General features: G+C 38.3%; 1 pseudogene; it reads right to left on the bottom strand.

The window, feature by feature from the left end:
- On the bottom strand, positions 671–787 carry Vom2r-ps131 (vomeronasal 2 receptor, pseudogene 131; annotated as a pseudogene).

The following is a 20,963-nucleotide window of genomic DNA, read 5'->3' as shown; positions in this document are numbered from 1 at the left end:
ATCACAGCTTAAAATGGAAATAACAATAGTATCTCTAATAGAAAACGATCATCATAAAAAGGAAAAACACTCATAAATAAATTATATATATATATATATATATCCTAACTAAGTGATTGGTGTTACCTTGGAAATATTGTTCTGCCCTTCTCTTTGTTGCTGAGGAAGACAGTGAGGAAGGTCACCCCACCACTGTAGAACACTGACATACTCAATGTTGGAACCTTGGCTTTCTTGAGACTTTAGGGAAGATTTTTGGCCTATAACGTCAACTTAAATTCCATAGAGTCAAGAAGTACAAGTATTCAATGGATATGTGGAATGTAATAATTGAGCTTTGTTGTAAGCAAAGAAAATGTTGATCTAACCATGTTCAGCGTGTATATCAGTGCCAATAAAGGTAGATGTTATCATAAAGTTTCCAAAGAGAACAAGTTTGACCAGGATACAATAGGAATAACAAAATTAGGTCCCCCATTTACCCACAGTCCTCTCATGTTTGTTCCTGAGCAGTACAGTTGAAAGCCAGAAACACACACTGGACTTAGCTTGATCATTACATTAAAAATGGTAATTGTGAGTATGACACCAAATGTGCTTTGTTACAGGATGCGTATGGTCATGCTGGGATACATGATACAGAGCTAGGAGCAGAAGAAGCAGAATGTGAAGAGATAAGCAGAATGTAGCTAAGAATGTGGTTATTATCCTGTACAGTGAAAGTATCCTTGCATTTCTTATAAGCTCCAAGAACCTGTGCTGTGATGGTAGAGAAGTGCTGGGACATTTAATCAAGAATATTCCCAAACAGGTCTTCATAAGTAAGAAAAGATATATATATATATATATATATATATATATATATATATATATATATATACAGACTATGTTTATGTTCTGTGTTGATATACTGATCATCTGGCCATATCTGTTGGTGAACAGTTGCAACAAGTCTTTGGAAAAATTTACTATTATATAAAGATTTAGTGTTTGTCTTAATTAGAGGATGTCTTGGTAAATACTTTGCGACTCCACAAATAAAATTTTTTGGTATAGAAAGCTGTTGTAGGTTCTGTAGCCCCTAGGTGGAGCCCAGAGGACTGTCAGGAAGGCTTCCACACTGTCCTAATAATAACGAGTGCCCGTGTCCACTGGCATACTGCACATACTACATGACAGAAATAAGAGGATCCTGACAAACTAGTTTAACCTCAGAATAGGTCTGGAATAGAATGGTTGCTGCTTTCCCCATCTTTATGAAATTTGCCTTAGGTACTGGCAGTCTGACTCCTCCTTATACTGCCAGTGTGACGGTTGGTTACTTTAGACCTCGTGTGGATTGCCCATTGCTGCAAAGGGGGCATAAACATGGATGTTGCTGTGCAATACTGTATCTCTGTGCCTCAGTGCTGCTCTCCAGATTTTATTTCCCATGTTTGTAGATCCACTTTCCTAACTCCCTCCTGGATCCAAGTTCCCATAAACAGTGACATTAGGCTGTTCTGTAGCAAGCTTCCTTGGAGATGGATCTTTTCTCTATGCAGGAGGGTGCAGAGATATTACTTATTCTTACTTAGAAACCTTTATATTCATGAGGCTCTAAAATGTGAAAGAAAAACACAGTATTTCTCAGTGCATTTTAAATAGAAATATAAAACAGTTTTGATTAATTGCTCAGACTTGAACTTGCTACACACACACATATGTGTAGATTATGTAGGTTTTTATATTTATCACTTACCCAGTTTATACTGTGCATTGTGTAGTTTGCTGTCTTGGGCCATTATTTTGTATCTTCACATATATACAATGTACTAAATTACATTTTTGATAAAGTCCATCATTTCAAAAATTAACTTGTAAAGCACATTAATATTTGTTATTGCCACTACTCACTTTTATATTAGAAACAAAAAGAAATTACACTCATCAGTTAAGCATATGTTATACCACAGAATTATGAATTTTTATTAAGCATTTTATGTAAAGTTTGACATGCATATAATGTGTCTGTACCCAACCACTACATTACTTTTTGTATTGACTTCAGAATGGAGGGTACCTGTAGAAGTGTTTCAGTGACTGTAATTGTGGGGCCTAAGATGGAGACATGGTAAATGGTGAAGTGAAATAATACTTTTCAACTAAAAATATAACTAAGTCTATTTTATTCTCATGTATATGTGGTTTGTGTAAATATTTATCCATGACTCTGTGAGTGATTTTTGCATGACCATGTGAACATGTTAACATTTTTCATGTATATACAGGTATAAAGACAATCATGAGGTGTTTCTATTCATTCTCTTCTTTTTGTGGTAAGGATTCAGTTACTTCACAACTACATATTCCATTATAGAGGTGAGGTTTGTTCTGAATCCTCCCACTAACTGTAGGTAAAATGTGGTAGCTAATGAAAATTCCCTCATCTCTGTGTAGATTCTTGAGATCTGCACTCTTGTCCTAATTCTTCCACTGTAAATGTTTTGTTCTATAAGACAATTCCTTTAATTTTATGCATATTTCATTAAATAAGAAAAGTTGTTCGAGCATTTCAGTGACCAGGCTGGCTACTAGGAAGACAAGATTTTGAACTAATCATGTTGCCAAACCAATTTGTATAAAGTGTCAGGGACTATTAAAAATAGGCATAGACAATACTATGTGCAAAATTTTCTCCTAAAATACTAGTCACAAAATGGTTTTCCTTTAAAAATTCTCTAAAAATTATAAAACCTGTAAACATCATAGTGTCAGAAAAATATGTGGTTGTTGGAACACAGTGTATGTTGGTTTCTTGGGGTCATAATATTGTTGGTAGATATTATACATATATCAGTAAATAATTTTACAACTAATTTTGTAAATTGTAAATGAAGATATTGTAAATATTTATTTATTGTAAATGAAATTATTTACAATGATTTTGATTACATATAACAGCAAAATTGTTACATTAAATTCACATATTTTATGTCTTCAGTTTCTTTTGAGACCCTTTGAAAGTTCTAGTTAGGAAGAGAGAGGTTATTCAATTTCATGAATTTCTTTCACACACAATCATTTGTCTCATTTGAAGCCTCACTCTCTGTGTCCCAGTTACAATCAAAACAGCAGTCTTCTGTTCATTCCTGGTGAAATCTCCTGTATTCAGAAGTGTGGGTCAGTGAGAGGTAGCTTGGTTCTTGCTGAGCTAAGGTTTGAAACCCCAGTAACCTTAAAGGTATGAATAAGCCACCTATCAAAAACAATGACTTCATGAAATTCATAGGCAAATGGATGGAACTGGGAAATATCATCCTGAGTGAGGTAACCCAATCACAGAAAAACACACATGGTTTGCACTCATTGATAAGTGGATATTTGCTCAAATGGTTGAATTTCCCTAGATGCACAGAACACATGAAACCCTAGAAGGATGACCAAAATGTGAATGCTTCACTCCTTCTTTAAAGGGAGAACAAGAATACGCTTGGGAAGGAATAGGGAGTCAAAGTTTAGAACAGAGGCAGAAGGAACACCCACTCAGAGCCTGCCCCTCATGTGGCCCATACATATACAGCCACCAAGCTAGATAACATGGATGAAGCAAATAAGTGCAGGCCGACAGGAATTGGATGTAGATCTCTCCTGGGAGAAACACCCAGAGTACAGCAAATACATATGCGAATGTCAGCAGCAAACTACTGAACTGGGAATGGGACCCCTGTTGAAGCAATCAGAGAAAGGACTGGAAGAGCTTGAAGGGTCTTGAGACCCCATATGAACAACAATGTCAAACAACCAGAGATTCCAGTGACTAAGCCACTACCCAAAGACTATACATGGACTGACCGTGGGCTCCAACCTCATAGGTAGCACTGAATAGCCTCGTAAGAGCATCAGTGGAAGGGTAAGCCCTTGGTCCAGACAAGACTGAAGCCCCAGTGAACATGATTGTTTTGGGGAGGGCGGTAATGGGGAGGATCGGGAGAGGAACACCCATAGAGAAGGTGAGGGGTAGGGTTAGGGGGATGTTAGCCCGGAAACTGGGAAAGGGAGTAATAATCAAAATGTAAATAAGAAACACCCAAGCTAATGAAGATAAAAAAAAAGACACAATGAATTTTTCAGGCAAATAGATGGAATTGAGAATATCATCTTAAGTGATATCTCAGACCCGAAAGACATGGATGGCATATAGTCACTTAAAAAAAAAAACCAAAGCAAGTGAAAGATCTGTATGAAAAGAATGTTAAGCCTCTGAAGAAAGAAATTGAAGAAGATCTCAGAAGATGGAAAGATCTCCCATGCCCATGAATTGGCAGGATCAATGTAGTAAAAATGGCCATTTTACCAAAAGTGATCTAGAGATTCAATGCAATCCCCATCAAAATACCAATCCAATTCTTCAGAGAGTTAGACAGAACAATTTGCAAATTCATCTGGAATAACAAAAACCCAGGATAGCTAAAACTATCCTCAACAATAAAAGGACTTCAGGGGGAATCACTATCCCTGAACTCAAGCAGTATTACAGAGCAAGAGTGATAAAAACTGCATGGCATTGGTACAGAGACAGACAGAGAGACCAGTGGGATAGAATCGAAGACCAAGTAATGAACCCGCACACCTATGGTCACTTGATTTTTGATAAAAGAGCCAAAACCATCCAATGGAAAAAAGATAGCATTTTCAGCTAATGGTGTTGGTTCACCTGGAGGTAAGCATGTAGAAGAATGCAGATCGATGAATGCTTATCACCCTGTACAAAGCCTAAGTCCAAGTGGATCAAGGACCTCCACATCAAACCAGATACACTCAAACTAATAGAAGAAAAAGTGGGGAAGCATCTCGAACACCTGGGCACTGGAGAAAATTTCCTGTAGAAAACAGGATTGGCTTATGCTCTAAGATCAAGAATCGACAAATGTGATCTCATAAAACTGCAAAGCTTCTGTAAGGCAAAGGACACTGTGGTTAGGCCAAAATAGCAACCAACAGACTGGGAAAAGATCTTTACAAATCGTACAACTGATAAGGGCTTATATCCAAAATATACAAAGAACTCAAGAAGTTAGACTGCAGGGAGAAAAATAACCCTATTAAAATTGGGGTTCAGAGCTAAACAAGGAGTCCACAGCTGAGGAATGCCAAGTGGCTGAGAAACACCTAAAAATGTTCATCATCTTTAGTCATAAGGGAAATGCAAATCAAAACAACCCTGAGATTTCACCTCACACCAGTGAGAATGGCTAAGGTCGAAATCTCAGGTGACAGCAAATGCTGGCGAGGATGTGGAGAAAGAGGAATACTTCTCCATTGCTGGTGGGATTGCAGACTGGTACAATCATTCTGGAAATCAGTCTGGAATTTTCTCAGAAAATTGGCCATTGAACTACCTGAGGACCCAGCTATACCTCTCTTGGGCATATACCCAAAAGATGCCCCAACATATAACAAAGACACATGCTCCACAATGTTCATAGCAGCCTTATTTATAATAGCCAGAAGCTGGAAAGAACCCAGATGCCCTTCAACAGAGAAATGGATACAGAAAATGTGGTCCATCTACACAATGGAATATTACTCAGCTATCAAAAACAATGAGTATATGAAATTCTTAGGCAAATGGATGGAACTGGAAAATATAATCCTGAGTGAGGTAACCTAATCACAGAAAAACACACATGATATGCACTCACTGATAAGTGGCTATTAGCCCAAATGCTTGAATTACCCTAGATGCACAGAACAAATGAAACTCAAGAAGGATGACCAAAATGTCAATGCTTCACTCCTTCTTTTAAAGGGGAACAAGAATATGCTTGTGAAGGAAAAGGGAGTCAAAGTTTAGAACAGAGGCAGAAGGAACACCCATTCAGAGCCTGTCCCACATGTTGTCCATACATATACAGTCACTCAATTAGATAAGATGGATGAAGCAAAGAAGTGCAGGCTGACAGGAACAGGATGTATGTCTCTCCTGAGAGAAACCCCCAGAATACAGCAAATACATAGGCAAATGCCAGCAGCAAACCACTGAACTGAAATGGGGCCCCTGTTGAAGGAATCAGAGAAAGGACTGGAAGAGCTTGAAGGGGCTCAAGACCCCATATGAACAACAATACCAACCAACCAGAGCTTCCAGGGACTAAGCCACTACCCAAAGACTCTACATGGACTGACCCTGGGCTCCAACCTCATTGGTAGCAATGAATAGCATTGTAAGAGGACCAGTGGAAGGATAATCCCTTGATCCTGCCAATACTGAACCCCCAGTGAACGTGATTATTGAGGGGCGGGTGGTAATGGTGGGAGGATGAGGAGGGGAATACCCATATAGAAGGGGAGGGGGAGGGTCCAGGGGGATGTTGCCCCGGAAAGCAGGAAGAGGAATAACAATCAAAATGTAAGTAAGAAATACTGAAGTCAATAAAGATAAAAAAGTCTTGAAGACATCAGAAATTCATAGAATGTAATAAAAGCTCTATAAAAATCCAAAACCAGCATCCAATTAAATGGTGAGAATATTGAAGCAATCCCACAAATATCAGGAACAAAGTAATGCTTCCCACTCTCTCCTTATCTATTCAACAGTGTAGTAGAATTTCTATGTAGAGCAATTAAATAAAAAGTGGAGATCAAGGGTACACAAATTGTAAAGGAAGAAGTAAGATATCACTTTTTGGGAATGGTAAAATAGTATACATGAACATCCTCAAAAATTCTATGAGAGAACTCCTATAGCTGATAAACAGCTTCATCAAAGTGGCCAGATATAAAATCAACTCAAACAAAGCAGTAGCCTTCCTTTATACAAATATTACATAGGCTCAGAAAGAAATTAGTGGAGTAATATCCTTCCTGATAACCACAAATTATATATAATATATTGGTGTAATTCTAACCAAACAAGGGAATGATGTGTAGGGCAAGAACTTCAAGTTCCCGAAGGAAGGAATCAAAGAAGCCCAGAGAAGATGGAATGGTCTCCCATGCTTATGAACCAGTAGTGTTAACATAGTGAAAGTGGACATGTTATTGAAAGCAATCTACAGACTCAATGAAATCCCCATTAAAATTCCAACACAACTCTTTACAGATATGGAAAGACAAATTCTCAACTTTATGTGGAAAACAAAAAACCCAGGATAGCCCAAAAATCAATTACTAACAATAAATGAACTTCTGGGGGAATCACCATCTATGACCTCAAGCTATACTACAATCAACAGTGATAAAAACCCATGAGTTTTGTATAGAGACAGACAAGTTGATCAATGGAATGGGACTGCAGACCCAGAAATAAACTCACATACCTGTGCATGCCTGATCTTTGACAAAAATTCTAAAATCTTTTTTTTTTTTGGTTCTTTTTTTTTTCGGAGCTGGGGACCGAACCCAGGGCCTTGCGCTTCCTAGGTAAGCGCTCTACCACTGAGCTAAATCCCCAGCCCAAAAATTCTAAAATCTTACAGCAAAAAAAGAAAGCATCTTCAAAAAATGGCTCTGGTCTATCTGGGAGTCTCTCTGTAGAAGAACTCTAATTGTTTTATATTCATCACCTTGTACAAAGCTCAATTCCAAGTGGATCAAAGACTTCTGCATAAAACCAGATACACTGAATCTAATAGAGAAAGTGGTAAAGACCCTTGAACCCCTTGGCAAATGTGAAAACTTCCTGATACAAATCACCAATGGTTCAGGCTCTAAGATTAGCAATTGACATATAGATCCTCATGAAACCAAAAAGGTTCTAAAAGGCAAAGGACACCGTCAATAGGACAAATCAGCAACCTGTTACATACTGAGAGAAAAATCTTCATTACCCCTACATCTGATAGAGCCCTAATATCAAGAATATGCAAAGAACTCAAGAAGTTAAATCCAAGAGAATCAAATAACTCTATTAAAAATTGGGATATAGAGCTAAAAAAAGAATTCTCAACTGGGGAATATCAAATGGCTGTGAAGGATCTAAAGAAATGTTCAACATTCTTAGTCAGCAGGGAAATGTAAAACAACCCTGAGATTCCACCTCACACCATTGAGAATGTCTAAGATAAAAACCTCAAGGGGATTGGGGATTTAGCTCAGTGGTAAGGCCCTGGTTCGGTACTCAGCTCCGGGAAAAAAAAAAAAAAAAAAACCTCGGGTGACAGTAGATGCTGGTGAGGAGAAAGGAGAAAGAAGGCACACACTCCTCCAATTTTGGTGGGATTGCAAACCAGTCCAACCACTCTGGAAATCAATCTGGAGATTCCTTAGAAAATTGGAAATAGTTCTGTCTGAAGACCCAGCTATACCACTCCTGGGTATATACCTAAAAATGCTCAACCATATCATAAGGACTCACGCTCCACTATGTTCGTAGCAGCATTATTTATAGTCAGAGCTGGAAACAAGAAAGATGTCCCTTAATCAAAAAATCAATACAGAAAATATGATTCATTTACATAATAGGATATTACTTAGCTATTAAAAAACGAGTACATCATGAGTTTTTCATGCAAATGGATGGAACTAGAAAATACCATCCTGAGTGAGGTAACCTAGACCACAAGGGACTTATGTGGTATGTACTCATTGATTAATGGATATCAGCTAAAAAGTTCAGAGTACCCATGATAGGATACCACTCACAGACCATGTGAAGCGTAACAAAAAGGAAGACCCAAGTGTGGATGCTTCAATCCTACTTAGAAGGGGGAACAAAATAATCACAGGATGCAGAGGGAATAAGAGACCTGGGAGGGGGAAGGAAAAGGGAACAGGATCAGGTATAGGGTAGACAGGAGAGAAGTCTAGAGGGCCAGGAGAATGAATAGAAATATTCAGCAGTGTGTGTGTGTGTGTGTGTGTGTGTGAGAGACAGAGACAGAGACAGAGAGACAGAGAGAGAGAGACAGAGAGAGAGAGAGAGAGAGAGAGAGAGAGAGAGAGAGAGAGAGAGAGAGAGAGAGAGCCACTAGAAAGTCCCAGACAGAAAGGATGTGGGAAGCACACAGGAATCAATGGAGATGACATTAACTGAAATGTCCAACAGTGGGGAGATGGAACCTGAGGAGACAACAACTAGGTTTGGCTCCCAGTTGAGAGATGAGACCACCCACCCAATTCAAAATATTTGACCCAGAATTGTTCCCGTGTAAAGAAATGCATTGACAAAAATTGGAGAAGAGATTGAAAGAAAGGCTACCCAGAGTCAACCCCATCTTGGGATCCATCCCATCTGCAGACACCAAACTCCTGACACTACTAATGATGCCATATTGTTCTTTCAGACAGGATCCTGGCATGTGTTTCCTCTGAGAGGCTCTACTAGCACCTGAATGAGGCAGATGCAGATACTTACAGCTAACCATTGGACTGAGCATGGGACCCCCATGAAAGAGTTAGGGGTAAGGACTGAAGGAGCTGAAGGGGATAGTAACCCCATAGAAAGAACAACAACATCAATTCATTGAATCACTCAGAGCTCTGAGGGACTGAACCACCAACAAAGGAGCATACGTGGGCTAGTCCATGACATCCCCCCTCCACTATATATTTAGCAGAGGACTGCCCTGTCTCGCCTCAGTGGGATAGGATGTGCTTGATCCTGTGGAAGCTTGATACCATGGAGAAGGGGCATGATAGAGATGAGATAGAAGTGAGATGAGAGTGTGGTGGTGGTGGGAGTACCCTCTTGGAGGCAGAAAAAAAGAGCGGGAAGGGGTGCTGGGTTAGTGGAGGTGGGACCCAGAAGGTGAACAACATTTGAAATGTAAATAAAATAATTAATAAAAGAACAAAATTTAAAATTAAAAAAAAGAAAGAGGAGAGAGAAAAAAGAGAACTTAATAATGTTTGGTTGATTGGGAGATGGGGAGGAATAGGAAGGAATTGAGAGATGAGGAAAAACTTTAAAATATCATATGTGAAAAACTTTCTTTTTTATTGGATATTTTTTATTTACATTTCAAATGTTATTCCTTTTCCCGGTTTCCTGTCCATAAGCCCCCATCCCCTCCCCTTCCCATTCTTCTAGAAGGGGGATCTCCTCCGCATACACTACTTCTTCCTGCCCCCGACATTGCCTTCCACTGGGGGTCCAACCTTAGCAGCACCAAGGCCTTCTCCTTCCATTAGTGCCCAACAAGGCCATCCTCTGCTACATATGCAGATGGAGCCATGGGCCGGTTTATGTATAGTCTCTGGGGAGTGGTTTAGACCCTGGGAACTCTGGTTGGTTGGCATTGTTGTTCTTATGGAGTTGTGAGCCCCTTCATCTCTTTCTATTCTTTGTCTAATTCTTCCACTGGGTGTCCCATTCTCAGTTCAGTGGTTTGCTGCTAGCATTCGCCTTTGTATTTGACACGTTATGTCTGTGTCTCTTAGGAGACATCTATATCCGGTTCCTGTCAGCATGCACTTCTTAGTTTCAGCAATCTTATCTAGTTTTTGTGACTGTGTATATATGGACCACATGTGGAACAGGTTCTGAATAGCCCTTACTTCAGTCTCTTCTCCAAACTTTGCCTCCATATCCCCTTCTGTGAATATTTTTCTTCCATCTTTTAAGAAAGAGTGAGGCATCTTCATTTTTGTCATCTGTTTTCTTGAGCTTCATGTGGTATGTTGACTGTGTATTGGGTAATTCAAGCTTTTCTGTGATTGGGTTACCTCACTCTGGATAATATTTTCTAGTTCAATCCATTTGTCTGTGAATTCCATGAAGTCGTTCTTTTTGATAACTAAGTAGTACTCCATTGTGTAGATGTACCATATTTTCTGTATCCTTTCCTCTGTTGAAGGGCATCTGGGTTCCTTCCAGTTTCTGGCTATTATAAATGATGCTGCTATGAACATAATGGAGCACGTGTCTCTGTTGTATGTTGGAGCATATTTTGGGTATATGCCCAGGAGAGGTATTGCTTGGTCTTCTGGTAGTTCAATGTCCAATTTTCTGAGGAACCTCCAGGCCTATTTCTAGAGTGGTTGTAATAGGACTATTTGGCTCTCTGATGTCGAACTCCTTGAGTTCTTTGTATATTTTGGATATTAGCCCTCTATCAGATGTAGAATTGTTAAATTATCTTTTCCCAATCTGTTAGTTGCTGTTTGATCTGAATGATAGTATCCTTTGCCTTGCAGAAGCTTTGTAGTTGTAGGAGGTCCCATTTCTTGATCTTGGAGCAGAAGCTATTGGTGTTTTGTTCAGGAAAATTTCCCCAGTGCCCATGTGATCAAGACTATTCCTCACTTTTTCATCTATTAGCTTGAGTGTATCTGGTTTGATATGGGGGTCCTTGATTCACTTGGACTTAAGCTTTGTAAAGGGTGATAAGCATGGATCGATCTGCATTCTTCTACATGCTGACCTTCAGTTGAACCAGCACCGTTTGTTGAAAATGCTATCTTTTTTCCATTGGATGGTTTTAGCTCCTTTGTCAAAAATCAAGTGACCATAGGTGTGTGGGTCCATTTCTGGGTCTTCAATTCTATTCCACTGGTCTACATTCCTACCTCCATACCAATACCATACACTTTTTATCACTATTGCTCTGTAATACAGCTTGAGTTCAGGGATAGTGATTTCCCCAGAAGTCCTTTTATTGTTGAGGATAGTTTTAGCTATCCTGGGTTATTTTGTTATCCCAGATGAATTTGCAAATTGTTCTGTCTAACTCTCTGAAGAATTGGATTGGAATTTTGATGGGGATTGCATTGAATCTGTAGGTCACTCTTGGTAAAATGGCCAATTTTACAATTTTATTAATCCTGCCAATTCATGAGCATGAGAGATCTTTCCATCTTCTGAGATCTCCAGTTTCTTTCTTCAGAGGCTTGAAGTTCTTATCATACAGATCTTTCACTTGCTTCATTAAAGTCACACTGAGGTATTTTATGTTATTTGGGAATATTATGAAGGGTGTCGTTTCCCTAATTTTTTTCTCAGATTGTTTCTCTTTTTTGTGTAGAGGAAGGCTACTGATTTAATTGAGTTAACTTTATACCCAGCCACTTTCCTGAAGGTGTTTATCAGGTTTAGTAGTTCGCTGGTGGAACTTTTGGGATCACATACATATACTATCACATCATCTGAAAATAGTGATATTGGACTTCTTCCTTTCCAATCTGTAACAATTTGATCTCCTTTTGTTGTCCAATTGCTCTGGCTCAGATTTTGAGAACTATGTTGAATAAGTAGGGAGAGAGTGGCAGCCTTTTCTAGTCCCTGATTTTAGTGGATTGCTTCAAGTTGCTCTCCCTTTAGTTTAATGTTAGCTACTGGTTGGCTGTATATGGCTTTCACTATGTTTAGATATGGGCCTTGAATTCCTGTTCTTTCCAGGACTTTTATCCTGAAGGGGTTTTGAATTGTGTCAGATGCTTTCTCGGCATCTAATGAAATGATCATGTGGTTTTTATCTTTCAGTTTCTTTACATAGTGGATTACGTTGATGGTTTTCCATATATTAAACCTACCCTGCATCCCTGGGATGAAGCCTACTTGATCATGATGGTTGATTGTTTTGATGTGTTCTTGGATTCGGTTTGTAAGAATTTTATTGATTATTTTTGCGTCTATATTCATAAGGGAAATTGGTCTGAAGTTCTCTCTCTTTGTTGGGTCCCTATGTGGTTAAGGCATAAGAGTAATTGTGGCTTCAGGGAAGGTTTTCGGTAGCGCTCCATCTGTTTCAATTTTTTGGAAGGGTTTGGACGGAATTGGTATGAGGTCTTCTATGGAAGTCTGATAGAATTCTGCACTGAATCCATTTGTACCTGGGCTCTTTTTGGTTGGGAGACTTTTAATGACTGCTTCTCTTTCTTTAGGAGTTATGGGGTTGTTTAAATTGTTTATCTGTTCCTGATTTAACTTTGGAACCTTGTATCTGTCTAGAAATATGTACAATCCCTCCAGATATTCATGTTTTGTTGAGTATATGCTTTTGTAGTAGGATCTGATGAGGTTTTTGAATTTCCTCTGATTCTGTTGTTATGTCACCCCTTTCTTTTCTGATTTTGTTAATTTGGACACACTCTCTGTGTCCTCTGGTTAGTCTGTCTAAGGGTTTATATATCTTGTTGATTTTCTCAAAGAACAAACTTTTGGTTCTGTTGATTCTTTGTATAGTACTTTTTATTTCTACTTGGTTGATTTCAGCTCTGAGTTTGATTATTTCCTGCCTTCTACTCCTCCTGGGTATATTTGCTTCTTTTTGTTCTAGAGTTTTTAGATGTGCAGTCAACCTCTTGATATATGTTCTCTCCTGTTTCTTTCTGCAGGCACTCAGAGCTGTGAGTTTTCCTCTTAGCATAGCTTTCATTGTGTCCCATAAGTTTGGGTATGTTGTACCTTCATTTTCTTTAAAGTCTTTAATTTCTTTCTTGAGCAGCTTATCATTCAGTACAGCAATGTTAAACACCCATGTATATGTGGGGGTTCTTTCCTTATTGTTATTGAAGATCAGCCCGTGGTGGTCTGGTAGGACACATGGTATTATTTCTATCTTTCTGTATCTGTTGAGGCCTGTTTTATGGTCGATTTTGGAGAAAGTACCATGAGGTGTAGAGAAGAAGATATATCCTTTTTATTTTAAGATAGAATTTTCTATAAATATCTATTAAGTCCATTTTGTTCATAACTTCTCTTAGTCTGTGTATGTCTCTGTTTAATTTCTGTTCCCATGACCTGTACATTGATGAGAGTGGAGTGCTGAAATCTCCTACTATTATTGTGTGAGATACACTGTGTGCTTTGAGCTGTAGAATGGTTTCTTTTATGTATGTAGGTGCCCTTGTATTTGGAGCATAGATATTTAGGATTGAGAGTTCATCTTGATGTATTTTTCCTTTGATGAATATGAAGTGTCCTTCCTTATCTTTTTTGATGACTTTTGGTTGAAAAATCGATTTTATTCGATATTAGAATGGCTACTCCAGCTTGGTTCTTCAGACCATTTGTTTGGAAAGTTTTTTTCAACCTTTTACTTTGAGGTAGTTCATCTTTGTCTCTGACTTGTGTTTCCTGTAGGCAGCAAAATGCTGGATCCTCATTGTGTAACCAGTTTGTTAATCTGTGTCTTTTTATTGGGGAATTGTGTCCATTGATGTTAAGAGATATTAAGGAATAGTGATTATTGCTTCCTGTTATCTTCGTATTTGGAGGTAAGTTAATGTTTATATGCTTGTCTTCTCTTTGTTTTGTCGCAAATTAGTAGTTTCTTGCTTTTCTAGGGTGTAGCTTGCCTCCTTGTGTTGGGATTTACTATTTATTATCCTTTGTAGGGCTGGATTTGTAGAAAGATATTCTGTAAATTTGGTTTTGTCAGGGAATAGCTTGGTTTCTCCATCTATGTTAATTGAGAGCTTTGCTGGACTTCCAGCAAATATAATAACCTGGACTTCCATTTGTGTTCTCTTAGGGTTTGTATGACATCTGTCCAGGATCTTCTGGCTTTCATAATCTCTGTTGAGAAATCTGGTGTAATTCTGACAGGTCTGCCTTTATATGTCACTTGGCCTTTTTCCATTACTGCTTTTAATATTCTTTCCTTGTTTTGTGCATTTGGTGTTTTGACTATTATGTGAAGGGAGGAGTTTCTTTTCTGGTCCAATCTATTTGGAGTTCTGTAGGCTTCTTTTATGTTTATGGGCATCTCTTTCTTTAGGTTAGGGAAGTTTTCTTCTATGATTTTGTTGATGATATTTTCTAGTCCTTTGAACTGGGAGTATTCACTCTCTTCTATACCTATTATCCTTAGGTTTGATCTTCTCATTGAGTCCTGGATTTACTCTATGTTTTGGACCAGTAGCTTTTTCTGTTTTACATTATCTTTCACTGTTGTGTCGATGATTTCTATGGAATGTTCTGCTCCTGAGATTCTCTCTTCTATCTCTTGTATTCTGCTGGTGATGCTTGTATCTACAGCTCCTTGTCTCTTCCTATGGTTTTCTATATCCAGGGTTATCTCCCTTTGTGCTTTCTTTATTGCTTCTATTTCCATTTTTAATTCCTTCACCTGTTTGATTGTGTTTTCCTGGAATTCTTTCAGGGATTTTTGTGATTCCTCTCTATAGGTTTATACTTGTTTATTTATGTTTTCCTCCATTTCTCTAAGGGAGTTCTTTATGTCTTTCTTGGAGTCCTCCATCATCATGATCAAATGTGATTTTAAATCTATATCTTTTCTGGTGTGTTTGGATATTCAGTGTTTGCTTTGGTGGGAGAATTGGGCTCCAATGATGCCATGTAGTCTTGGTTTCTGTTGCTTGGGTTCCTGTGCTTGCCTCTCACCATCAGGTTGTCTCTGGTGTTACCTTTTTCTGCTATTTCTGACAGTGGCTATACCTATAGGTCTGTGTGTCAGGCGTGCTGTAGACCTGTTTTCCTGTTTTCTTTCCACAAGTTATGTTAACAGAGTCTTCTGGTTTTAGGCATGTAGTCATTCCTGTCTAGTGGCTTTCTGCTGCTCCTGTGGGCATTAGTCCTGAGTCCACACAGGACAGGCAGGTCAGTTGGATCAGAGAAGTTGGTCTTACCTCTGGTCTCGGGCATGAAGTCACTCCTCAGGGCTGGGTTTCAGCTCTCTGTGAGGGCAGCAACCAGAAGGGTCTGCTCCTACTTGTGGGTCTCTGTGTGGCCCTGATGGCGCTAGGTGTTTTCCTCTAGAGTCAGAAATGTGGGCAGAGAATAGTCTCCTTTGGTTTCCCAAGTGTGTCTGCCCCTCTGAGAGTCTAGGTCTCCCTCCCTTGGCCGTTGGGAGTAGGTAGATTTGGATTGGGATCAGTGAGGTTCTGGTGCCAGCTGGGAACTCGAATTGTCTGGTGCCAGAGGGATTTTGCCTTTGTGTGTCCTGAGTCCACCAGGGAGGTCACTTGGAGCAGAAAAGTTGGTCTTACCTCTGGTCTCGGGGCTTAAGTCACTCCTCATGGCTGGGTTTCAGCTCTCTGTGAGGGTAGCAACCAGGAAGGCCTGCCCTGCCTTCTCCCCCGTTCCTGTGCACAGAGTGCCCAGATGGCTTTAGGCGTTTTCCTTTAGAGTCAGAAACGTGGGCAGAGGGTAGTCTCCTCTGGCTTCCCAGGCATGTCTACCACTCTCAAGATCCAGTTCTCCCTCCCATGGGATTTGGGTTCAGAGAGCTGTTTGACCAGGTCTCTTCAGATATGGGTGCAGTATGGACCACAGGTCTCCTGCAGCTTGAATGCCCCATAAAGCTTTAATAATGGAACCATTCCTTTAGACAAACAATCTGTGCAAGGGGAATCGTGTATATATTATGCATGTCCTTTTGGATCTTTTTTTACCTTACTTAGAATGATATTTTCCAGTCCCATCAATTTGCCCTTAAAATTCAAGAAGTCCTTTTATTAATAGCTGAATATATTTCATTGAGTAAATGAATCAAATTTTCTGTATCCATTCTTTGTTTGAGTGACTTCTGGGTTATTTCTAGCTACTAATTATTATGAATAAGTCTGCTATACACATAGTGGGGCACACGTCATTATGGCATGGAGGAACATCTTTTGGTTATATTTCGAGTGGTAGTATTGCTGGACTTTGAGGTTTTCTTCATTTCCAGTTGTTTGAGAAACTCCCAAATAAATTTCCAAAGTGGTTGTACAAATTCTAGCAATAAAAGTGTGCTCATCATGCTCTGTAACTTCCACAGCATGTGCTATATCTTGAGCATCCAATCTGATGTTTGCAAGATGGAATCTCACTGTCTTTATTATTTGAAATTCACCGATGACTATGGACTTTGAACATTTCCTTTAGTACTTATTGGCCATTCAAGATTTCTCTGTTTGGATTTCTCTTTTTAGTTCTGTACCCAGTTTTTCAAATAAAAATATTTATTCACTTCTGTATTCCAAGTTAATGTGATATTTGCATTGGTTGTATTTAACTTCTGAGTTCTTTATAAATTTTGCATTTTAGCCCTATGTCAGATCAAAGTTTGGCGAAGAACCTTTCCCAAGCTTTGGTTTTGTGTTATTGACCATACCCTTTGCCTTACAGAATCTTTTCTGTTTCATGAAGTACTATTTATCAATTGTTCTACAAAATTACAAATTATCTTAGAGCCTGAGCAATTTGTGTTCTGTTCAGGTAATTGTCTCCTGCACCAATGCATTCAAAGATACTTTTCTTCTATGATGCACTTCTATTAGTGCATCTAGTTTTATTTTGAGGTACTTTATCCACTTTTATGCATGGTGTTAAATAGATTTCTAATTTTACTCTTCTGTATATAGACATCAAATTTATAGAGCATCCTTTGTTGAAGATGCTTTATTTTTTCATTTATTGTCATGGTTACTTTATCAAAAATCAAGTGTCATGAGTATGTTGGTTTATTTCTGGGTTTTTAATTCTTTTTCATTGGTCAAACTGTCTGTTTCTGTACCAATACCATGCAGTTTTTATTACTATTTCTCTGTAGTACAGCTTGAGGTAATGCATGGAAATTCCTCCCAAAATTCTTTTATTATTCAAGAATGTTTTGTTTACCTTAGGTTCATTATTTTTCCCTTTGGAGATGAGAATTTCTTTTTCAAAATCTGTAAAGAATTGTGTTGGGATTTTGATGGGGATTTCATTGGGTCTGTAGATTGCTTTTGGTAAGGTGGCCATTTTCACTATGTTAATCCTAGCTATCCATGAGCATGGGAGATCTTTCCATCTTCTTATATCTTCTTCAGTTTCTTTCTTCAGGGACTTGAGGTTCTTGTCATACAGATCTTTTACTTTCTTGGTTAGAGTTATTCCAAGATGTTTTATACTATCTGTGATTATTGAAGATGGTGTTGTTTCATTAATGCTTTTCCCAGCCTGTTTATTATTTATATAATGGAGGGCTGCTGATTTCTTTGAATTAGTTCTGTACCCAGACACATAGATGAAGGTGTTTGTCAAGTGTAGCAGTTATCTTATAGAATTTTTGTGGTTTCTTATGTACACTATCATAGCATCTGCTATTAGTGATACTTTGGCTTCCTTTTTGCTTGTTTGTATTCCCTTGATCTCCTTTATTCATTGTATGTTCTGACCAGAGCTTCAAGTACTATACTGAATAAATAAGAGGACAGTTGTCAATCTTGTCTTCTGCCTGATTTTAGTGAAATTGCTTTATTTTTCTCTCCATTTGCATGCTCATGTCTATTTACTTTCCTGCTATTTTTATTGCCTTGAAAATTACTTTTATATATTACAGTCCAGTCATTCCCCCTTCTCCCAGTTCACCATCCAACAGTTTCTCATGCCATTCTTCGTCCCCAAAAAGGAAGATCTTTCCCCACCAGGCCAACCCACTCTTGAAGGTTCCCTTAAGTCTCTTGAAGGTTAGGCTCATATTCTCTCACTGAAGCCAGACCAGACAGTCCTCTGCTATGTATATGTTCAAAGCCACAGACAATCTCTTGTATGCTGCTTGGTTGGAGGTTCAGTCTTAGAGATCTCAGGGGTCCAGGTTAGTTGAGACTGCTGGTTTTCCTATGGGGTAGTCTTCCTCTCTTTACTTTTAAATTGCAGGAATGAGAACAGTCTCATTTCTTTCTTTTTAAAAAATTTATTAGATATATTTCTTTACTTACATTTCAAACGTTATTCCCCTTCCCGGTTTCCTGTCCATAAACCACCATTCCCTCCCCTCCCCCTCTCCCATATGGGTATTCCCTCTATACATTCCCCTTATTGCCCCCTCTTATTCTCCTGCACTGGGGGTCCAAGGTGTTATTTCAGTTTTCTTATATCTGTTTATGCGTGCTTTGTGACTTAGTTTATGGTCAGTTTAGAAGAAGGGACCATGGGGTATTGAGAGGTGTCTATATTCTTTTGTATTTGTATTATATGGATGGCTGTTAGGTACATTTGATTCATAATGTCTGTTAGTTTCATTATTACTGTTTAGTTTATATCAAGATGACCAGTCTATTTGGGAGAGTTGGGTGTTTAAGTCTCCCACTATAAATGTGTATGGTTCAGTATGCTATTTAAGCTTTAGAAATGTTTCTTCTACAAATATGGGTGCTCTTTTGTTTGGGGCATAGATGGTTAGAATTGAGATATCATCTTGGTAGATTTTTTCATTTAAGAAGTATGAAGTGTCCTTCCTTCCCTGTGGGCCTGATTAATTTTGGTTGGAAGTCTCTTTTATTAGATAGTAGAACGACTACTTCAGCTTGTTTCTTAGGTTTGTTTGCTTGGAAAATTATTCTTCAGCCTTCGATTTTGAGAAAAATGCTTATTTTTAGTTTTGAGGTTTGTTTCTTGTATGCATCAGAATGATGTATCCTGCTTTAACATCCATTTTGTTAGCCTCTGTCTTTTTATTTGGAAATTGAGTCTACTGATATTGAGAGATATTAATGATCAGATATTGTTATTTCCTGTTATTTTGATTTTGTTGTTGTTGATGATTGTGATGGTGTGTGTGTTTGTGTGTGTGTGTGTGTGTGTGTTTTTGTGTGTGTGTGCTTTTAATTGCCAATTTGAATTACTTTCTGTCTTTTTGTGGAATGTATTTACCCTTCTTAGGTTGGAGATTTCTTCTAGTTATTTCTGTAGAGCTGTGTTTGTGGAAAGATATTGTTTGAATTTGGATGTGCCATAAAGTATCTTGTTTTCTCCCTGTATGGTGCAATAAATGGAGCACTTTTTGTTTGTAGTAGTCTAGGTTGGCACCTGTGTTTTTATAGGTTGTAAGATACCTGACCAGGCTCTTTTAGGTTTTAGAGTATGTGTTATGAAATTAGGTGTAATTCTGATAGATCTATCAGATCTATCACAGGTTGTATGTTACATCACCTTTCCCCCCTTGCGGCTCTTAATATCATTTCTTTGTTGTACAGATTTAGCCTTTTTATTATTATGTACCCTGAAGATGTTTTCTGGTCCAGTCTAATTGTTGTTCTATAGCTTCTTTCATTTTTTATAGGCATCTTTTTCTTTAGGTTAGGAGTATTTTCTTCTATGATTTGGTCGAGAATATTATCTGAACCTTGGAACTATGTTTCTTCCCTGTCTTATATTTCTGTTATTCTTGGGTTAGGTCTTTTCATGGTATCTCAGAATTCATGTATTGTTTGTGTCAGGAACTTTTTCGATTTACCATTTTCCTTAACCAAAATATCAATTTCTTCTACTGTATCTTCTACACATAAGATTCTCTCTTTCATCTACCATATTCTATTGGTGATGTTTGCTTCTGTTGTTCCTTTTCTATTACTTACACTTTCAATCTCCAGGATTTCCACTTTCAAGCCTTGAAGAGTTTTTTTCACTTCCTTCACCTGTCTAATTGTATATTTTCTCTATGTCTTTAAGGGATTTATTTGCTTCCTCTTTAATGACCACTATGTATTTGGTTGTATTTTCCTGTATTTTAATATTTTTTTAATTTCCTATTTAAAGACCTCTATCATCTTTACAAGACTAGATATAATTTAATTGTGTGTGTGTGCGAGAGAGAGAGAGAGAGAGAGAGAGAGAGAGAGAGAGAGAGAGAGAACTCACAAATGTTCAACTGCTGGCTCAATGTTGCATGTGAGACTGTCCTTCTCTATATTAGACAATGAAAGACATAATGTCCATGATTCAACTCAAAGACTGAATGATATAGGACATTTATGACTTCCTCAACTCTTGTCTTACTATGGAAGTTCTGATGAAATCCATTGTGTTCATACATATAGACACATGATCTGGTCTGAGCTGCCCAAGAAAAGATTGTCCCTGGGAATAAAAATTTCAAATACATTTTCATTCTATGGATATGAATGAAATCATGGCACCTGAGAATGGAGAAAATGATCTTCATAACATGTTTTCAGAAATGCGTTAATCAAACATTTTCAGACCTCAGATGTAGAGCATGAGGCCAGAATTTTTCCAATGTATCCAGGGAGCATGGCAAAGGGAACTGTTGAATTTAATTAAGTGGATTTTCAGACAGCAGTAGCATTAAAACAGACACAGAGATATGTGT

The sequence above is a fragment of the Rattus norvegicus genome, chromosome 14, assembly GCF_036323735.1.
Source record: "Rattus norvegicus strain BN/NHsdMcwi chromosome 14, GRCr8, whole genome shotgun sequence".
In the NCBI taxonomy this organism is placed as follows: domain Eukaryota; kingdom Metazoa; phylum Chordata; class Mammalia; order Rodentia; family Muridae; genus Rattus; species Rattus norvegicus.
This window is presented reverse-complemented; position numbering and strand designations above follow the sequence as displayed.